Here is a 7,518-nt window from a genome sequence, read left to right as displayed (position 1 = left end):
CCTAGTGCTATATTTTGTGCTGCTGCAGTGTGATAGAGAGAGATAGAGAGAGAGAGATAGAGAGAGAGATAGTGACAGATTGTGCTATATATTTTTTATATAACTGAAAGAGATAGAGAGAGATAGAGAGAGATAGAGAGGCCTAGTGCTATATTTTGTGCTGCTGCAGTGTGATAGAGCTATAGATAGATAGAGAGAGATAGAGAGAGAGAGATAGAGAGATAGTGACAGATTGTGCTATATATTTTTTATATAACTGCTGCAGTGTCATAGAGTGATAGATAGTGAGAGATAGAGAGAGATAGTGATAGAGTGCTAAATTTTGTGTCGGCTGCCCCCGCCTTTTTGTGCTGATCACTATATCTGAGGTGATCAGCAACTTTTTGGGGGTACAGAGGTTTTTTTTTTTTATATATACCTGTCAGTACCACCAAAGGTTGTGCACCTGCTGCCCCTCACTGGTAATCAGTGTCGCATCACTGATCACCTTTTTTTATTTTTTGTGAGTGCTGTGGGGTCTTTTTTACATTTTTTTTTTACACACACTGTGATTTTGTGTGTGTCCTGTGGCCACTGTGCACTGATCAGTGACGTACATCACTGATCAGCTTTTTCGGCATAGGGTTGATCTATTTTTTTTTTTTTTTGATCAAATTCCTGTTGCCTTTGAGCGCTGTTCAGTGACGGACGTTACTGACCAACATCTGTGCTCAATTTTTGGCGCAGGACCTTTTTTTTTTTTTTTAACCCCTTCCATTTTTTTTTTTTTTAACCCCTTCCATTTTTTTTTTTTTTAACCCCTTCCATTTTTTTTTTTTTGAACCCTTCAATTTTTTTTTTTTTGTATTTTTTTTTTCTGCACTACATACACAATACACACTACATACCCCCTGGGTTGAAATAAAGTTTGTACCCCCCCCTACACTATACACGTGTTGAAACATTTCACTACCAGTAACACAAAAATATAAATGGCATCCCAAATGTCATCCCAAATGTCGTCCCAGTCATCCAGGAGAATGTATTCGGTGGAGGAGGCATATGCCATGCTTGCATCTGACTCTGACACAGCCAGTGAGGCAAGCGGGGAATTTGAAGGATTTGTCTTAAGCTCCTCTTCCTCCTCTGATGATGAGGGACCCCCTCAAAGACGCCCCCGTAGAGCAGCTGAGACCCCCCCCCCAATAATTGATCTCGTATGGACCCCACCACCAGACAATTTTGAGCCCCAGGTTCCTGAGTTTTTGGCCATCCCAGGAATCCAATTTGATTCAACAGGTCTCAGAGAAATTGACTTTTTCAAATTATTTTTCTCTGATGATTTTATAAATTTAATGGTGGACCAAACTAATTTATATGCCCAGCAGTTTATTGCTCAAAACCCCACGTCATCATTTGCTAGGTGGACCCCTGTAGATGCAGTAGAGATGATGACGTTTTGGGGTCTGGTGTTACATATGGGCATAGTAAAAAAGCCACAAATTAGGCAATATTGGAGTACAGATGTTCTGTACAGCACCCCATTTCACCGTATGGCCATGCCCCGGGCTCGTTTTGAGGCAATCCATAAATTTATACATTACACCGATAATGCACAGTGCCCACCCAGAGATGATCCCACCTTTGACAGGCTATTCAAAGTCAGGCCGGTCATTGATCATTTCAGTGCCAAATTTGCAGAGCTATACATCCCTGATAAATGTATTAGTATCGACGAGTCCCTTATACATTTTAAAGGAAGGGTTAAATTCCGCCAGTACCTTCCCAGTAAGAGGGCAAGGTATGGCATAAAAATGTATAAGCTGTGTGAAAGCACCACAGGGTACACCCACAAGTTTAGGGTATATGAAGGGAAGGATTCAAGAATTGAACCACCAGAATGCCCCCCCTCCCTCGTAGGTGTTAGTGGAAAAATTGTCTGGGATTTAATGCACCCCTTCCTGGATAAGGGTTATCACCTCTATGTGGATAACTTTTACACCAGCATCCCCCTGTTTAAGGCCCTTGGTTCAAGAGGTACAGCAGCTTGCGGTACTGTGCGCAAGAACCAAAGAGGCCTCCCCAAAACGCACATTGCCCAAGTAATGAGAAGGGGTGAAAGCAGGGGAATATGCACCGAAAATATGTTGTTGGTCAAATATAAGGACAAGAGGGATGTCCTTATACTGACAACAATTCATGGAGACAGTACCACCTCCATCCCTGTACGAGGTACCAGTACCCACACCTCCAAACCAAATTGTATCCTAGATTACAATAAGTACATGGGCGGAGTGGATCTTTCAGATCAGGTACTAAAGCCGTACAGTGCCCTGCGGAAAACAAATATCTGGTACAAGAAGCTGGCCGTGTATATCATCCAGATGGCACTGTATAACGCTTACGTGCTATTCCGTTCTACCGGCCAGAGGGGGACATTTATGCACTTTCAAGAGGAAGTCATAAAGAGCCTAACATTTGGGAATCAGCAGGCAGAGGGCCCCAGTACTTCTAGTACTGGCCCCCGTATTGTACCAGGGCAGCATTTTCCCAACGAAATCCCCTCCACTGCAAGAAAGGGCAGGACACAAAAAAGGTGCAAAGTTTGTTATAAAAAGGGAATAAGAAAGGAAACTATTTTCCACTGTGAAACTTGCCCCGACAAACCCGGCCTATGTATAAAGGAGTGCTTTAAAATATACCACACATCTATGGATTATTAGGTTCATCATTTCACCGTGCTTCGGGGGTCTTGCTAATGCCACATAGCACCCACCATTCATTCCACCAGAATCTGAGCTGCAAAATCCAAAAATCACTCCTTCCCTTCTGAGTCCTGCCATGCACCCAACTGGTATTTTTTGGTCACATGTGAGGCATTGCCGTACTCTGGAGAAATGGGGGCACAGATTTTGGGGTGCTTTGTCTCCTTCATTCCTTGTGAAAATGAAAAATTTTGAGCCAGAAGTACATTTTTGTGTAAAAAAATGTATTTTTTTCATTTTCACTGCCCAGTTGTACCAAAATTGATGAAACCCCTGGGGGTTTGAAATGTACACTATACCCCTAGATGAATTCCCTGAGGGGTGTAGTTTGCAAAATGGGGTGACTTGTGGGGGGGTTCCACTGTATTGGTAATGCAACATAGCACCCACCATTCATTCCACCAAAATCTTTGCTGCAAAATCCAAAAATCACTCCTTCCCTTCTGAGTCCTGCCATGCACCCAACTGGTATTTTTTGGTCACATGTGAGGCATTGCCGTACTCTGGAGAAATGGGGGCACAGATTTTGGGGTGCTTTGTCTCCTTCATTCCTTGTGAAAATGAAAAATTTTGAGCCAGAAGTACATTTTTGTGTAAAAAAATGTATTTTTTTCATTTTCACTGCCCAGTTGTACCAAAATTGATGAAACCCCTGGGGGTTTGAAATGTACACTATACCCCTAGATGAATTCCCTGAGGGGTGTAGTTTGCAAAATGGGGTGACTTGTGGGGGGGTTCCACTGTATTGGTAATGCAACATAGCACCCACCATTCATTCCACCAAAATCTGTGCTCCAAAATCCAAAAATCACTCCTTCCCTTCTGAGTCCTGCCATGCACCCAACTGGTATTTTTTGGTCACATGTGAGGCATTGCCGTACTCGGGAGAAATTGGGGCACAGATTTTGGGGTGCTTTGTCTCCTTCATTCCTTGTGAAAATGATAAATTTTGAGCCAGAACTGCATGTTTGTGTAAAAAAATGTAATTTTCCATTTTCACATCCCAGTTATACCAAAATTGGTGAAACCCCTGGGGGTTTGAAATGTACACTATACCCCTAGATGAATTCCCTGAGGGGTGTAGTTTGCAAAATGGGGTCACTTGTGGGGGGGTTCCACTGTATTGGTGCTTGGGGGGTCTTGCTAATGCGACATAGCACCCACCAAAATTCCACCAGAATCTGAGCTGCAAAATCCAAAAATCACTCCTTCCCTTCTAAGTCCTGCCATGCACCCAACTGGTATTTTTTGGTCACATGTGAGGCATTGCCGTACTCGGGAGAAATTGGGGCACAGATTTTGGGGTGCTTTGTCTCCTTCATTCCTTGTGAAAATGAAAAATTTTGAGCCAGAACTGCATGTTTGTGTAAAAAAATGTAATTTTCCATTTTCACATCCCAGTTGTACCAAAATTGGTGAAACCCCTGGGGGTTTGAAATGTACACTATACCCCTAGATGAATTCCCTGAGGGGTGTACTTTGCAAAATGGGGTGACTTGTGGGGGGGTTCCACTGTATTGGTGCTTGGGGGGTCTTGCTAATGCGACATAGCACCCACCAAAAAACCACCAGAATCTGAGCTGCAAAATCTAAAAATCACTCCTTCCCTTCTAAGTCCTGCCATGCACCCAACTGGTATTTTTTGGTCACATGTGAGGCATTGCCGTACTCTGGAGAAATTGGGGCACAGATTTTGGGGTGCATTGTCTCCTTCATTCCTTGTGAAAATGAAAAATTTTGAGCCAGAACTGCATGTTTGTGTAAAAAAATGTAATTTTCCATTTTCACATCCCAGTTGTACCAAAATTGGTGAAACCCCTGGGGGTTTGAAATGTACACTATACCCCTAGATGAATTCCCTGAGGGGTGTACTTTGCAAAATGGGGTGACTTGTGGGGGGGTTCCACTGTATTGGTGCTTTGGGAGTCTTGCTAATGCAACATAGCACCCACCATTCATTCCACCAAAATCTTTGCTGCAAAATCCAAAAATCACTCCTTCCCTTCTGAGTCCTGCCATGCACCCAACTGGTATTTTTTGGTCACATGTGAGGCATTGCCGTACTCGGGAGAAATTGGGGCACAGATTTTGGGGTGCATTGTCTCCTTCATTCCTTGTGAAAATGAAAAATTTTGAGCCAGAACTGCATGTTTGTGTAAAAAAATGTAATTTTCCATTTTCACATCCCAGTTGTACCAAAATTGGTGAAACCCCTGGGGGTTTGAAATGTACACTATACCCCTAGATGAATTCCCTGAGGGGTGTACTTTGCAAAATGGGGTGACTTGTGGGGGGGTTCCACTGTATTGGTGCTTGGGGGGTCTTGCTAATGCGACATAGCACCCACCAAAAAACCACCAGAATCTGAGCTGCAAAATCTAAAAATCACTCCTTCCCTTCTAAGTCCTGCCATGCACCCAACTGGTATTTTTTGGTCACATGTGAGGCATTGCCGTACTCTGGAGAAATTGGGGCACAGATTTTGGGGTGCATTGTCTCCTTCATTCCTTGTGAAAATGAAAAATTTTGAGCCAGAACTGCATGTTTGTGTAAAAAAATGTAATTTTCCATTTTCACATCCCAGTTGTACCAAAATTGGTGAAACCCCTGGGGGTTTGAAATGTACACTATACCCCTAGATGAATTCCCTGAGGGGTGTACTTTGCAAAATGGGGTGACTTGTGGGGGGGTTCCACTGTATTGGTGCTTTGGGAGTCTTGCTAATGCAACATAGCACCCACCATTCATTCCACCGAAATCTTTGCTGCAAAATCCAAAAATCACTCCTTCCCTTCTGAGTCCTGCCATGCACCCAACTGGTATTTTTTGGTCACATGTGAGGCATTGCCGTACTCGGGAGAAATTGGGGCACAGATTTTGGGGTGCTTTGTCTCCTTCATTCCTTGTGAAAATGAAAAATTTTGAGCCAGAACTGCATGTTTGTGTAAAAAAATGTAATTTTCCATTTTCACATCCCAGTTGTACCAAAATTGGTGAAACCCCTGGGGGTTTGAAATGTACACTATACCCCTAGATGAATTCCCTGAGGGGTGTAGATTGCAAAATGGGGTGACTTGTGGGGGAGGTTCCTAACTTTTAGCACTTATGGTGCCTAGAAACCTACATGGTGCCTAAAAAAAAATCTCATAAAAAGTAGGCTCCAAAATCAAGTAGGTGCTCCTTCTATTATGAAGCCTGTGGTTTGGTCAACGTGCACACTAGGGCCACATATAGGATATTTTTGAAAACAAAAGAATTGGGGGAATCAATTTTTAGTCACATTTCTCTAGTAAAATCTACTGTATTCGTTAGAAAAATGTATTAAAATTGAAACTCTGCAAAAAAAAAGAAATTTTGAAATTTCACCTACACTTTGTTTTAATTCCTGTGAAACACCTAAAGGGTTAACAAACTTCCAAAATGCTGTTTTGAATACTGTGAGGGGTGCAGTTTTTGAAATGGCATCATTTATGGGGGTGTCTCACATACAAGTCCCTCAAAGTCACATCAGAACTGAACTGGTCCCTAAAAAAATCAGTGTTTGAAATTTTCATGAAAATTTGAGAATTTGCTATTCATATTGTAAGCCTCCTAGTGTCCAAAAAAATTAAAAGGAAGTTGAAATAATGATGGAAACATAAAGTAGACATATGGTCTATGTTAGTTATTAACTATTTTGAGTGGTATGATTATTTGTCTCACAAGCAGAAAATTTAACATTTTGCAAATTGCAAAATTTTCCATTTTTTCACGATATTTTGGTATTTTTCACAAAAAAACACAGACTGTATCGACGAAAATTTACCACTAACTTGAAGTACAATGTGTCACGAGAAAACAATCTCAAAATCACTGGGATAAGTAAAAGCAAAAAAAAGTTATCCCCACTTAAGTGAGACATGTCAGATTTGAAAAAAAGGGCTCTGTCATGAAGGCACAAACTGGCTCTGTCATGAAGGGGTTAAAGGAAACTGAAATGCTTTCAGACCATTCACTGTACGTTGCATCGCAGCTGTTGGGCCCTGATCCCTGGAAGCAATTTTTGCATAACTAATCCATGACTCCAGTCAAAGCACCAAAGGAAAACCCCGACTAAAAGGCTCAGAAAGTGAATCCAAAACCATGAAATCATCTGTCTATGGATAGAAGCATACAAATGCCATAACAATTGCTTGCTGGTAAGTTGTTTCTACCTTTCTCATCCGCATCTCTTTCTCCTTCTGCTGTATAGGATCATATGGCTCCTAATATTTGGGTATACACACAGCTGGTTTTAAATCTATTTTGAATGCACACTATATATGCCCCATACATTGCAGAACAAACACAGATGAAGCACCATTTCTATTTACATATTATATACATATATTTGTTAATTCTTATGACATACCTTGTTTAACCCATTCAGTGCCAATATCTCTTTGAGAGATGCTCAATATATTCACTAAAAATGCCAGCACTGCTCTCATTTGTTATATAAATTCAAAGAAAAAATGTGTAAAAAAAAAAGATTATGGCCTTATTCTGGTTCACTCGGTCGGATGTGCGTTCGTTCATATAGGACCGAACGCACCGCACATCCATATGGTGAGCAAAGACATGCCTACAAGGTGACCCCATCCATTTGGACGGACTACTACATAAGAGGGAGTGGCTTGGTTCTGCATCAACACCACCGTGTGTGGACAGAACTCACCAAGTTCGCACGGTCTTTCCACGGCCAAGCGGCCGGACAGCCGACCAAACGCCCTCTGTTGGAGATTTTCACAGCACA

The sequence above is a fragment of the Crinia signifera genome, chromosome 4 (genome assembly GCF_055691185.1).
Source record: "Crinia signifera chromosome 4, ASM5569118v1, whole genome shotgun sequence".
NCBI lineage: Eukaryota > Metazoa > Chordata > Amphibia > Anura > Myobatrachidae > Crinia > Crinia signifera.
Note: the sequence above shows the minus strand (reverse complement) of the source record.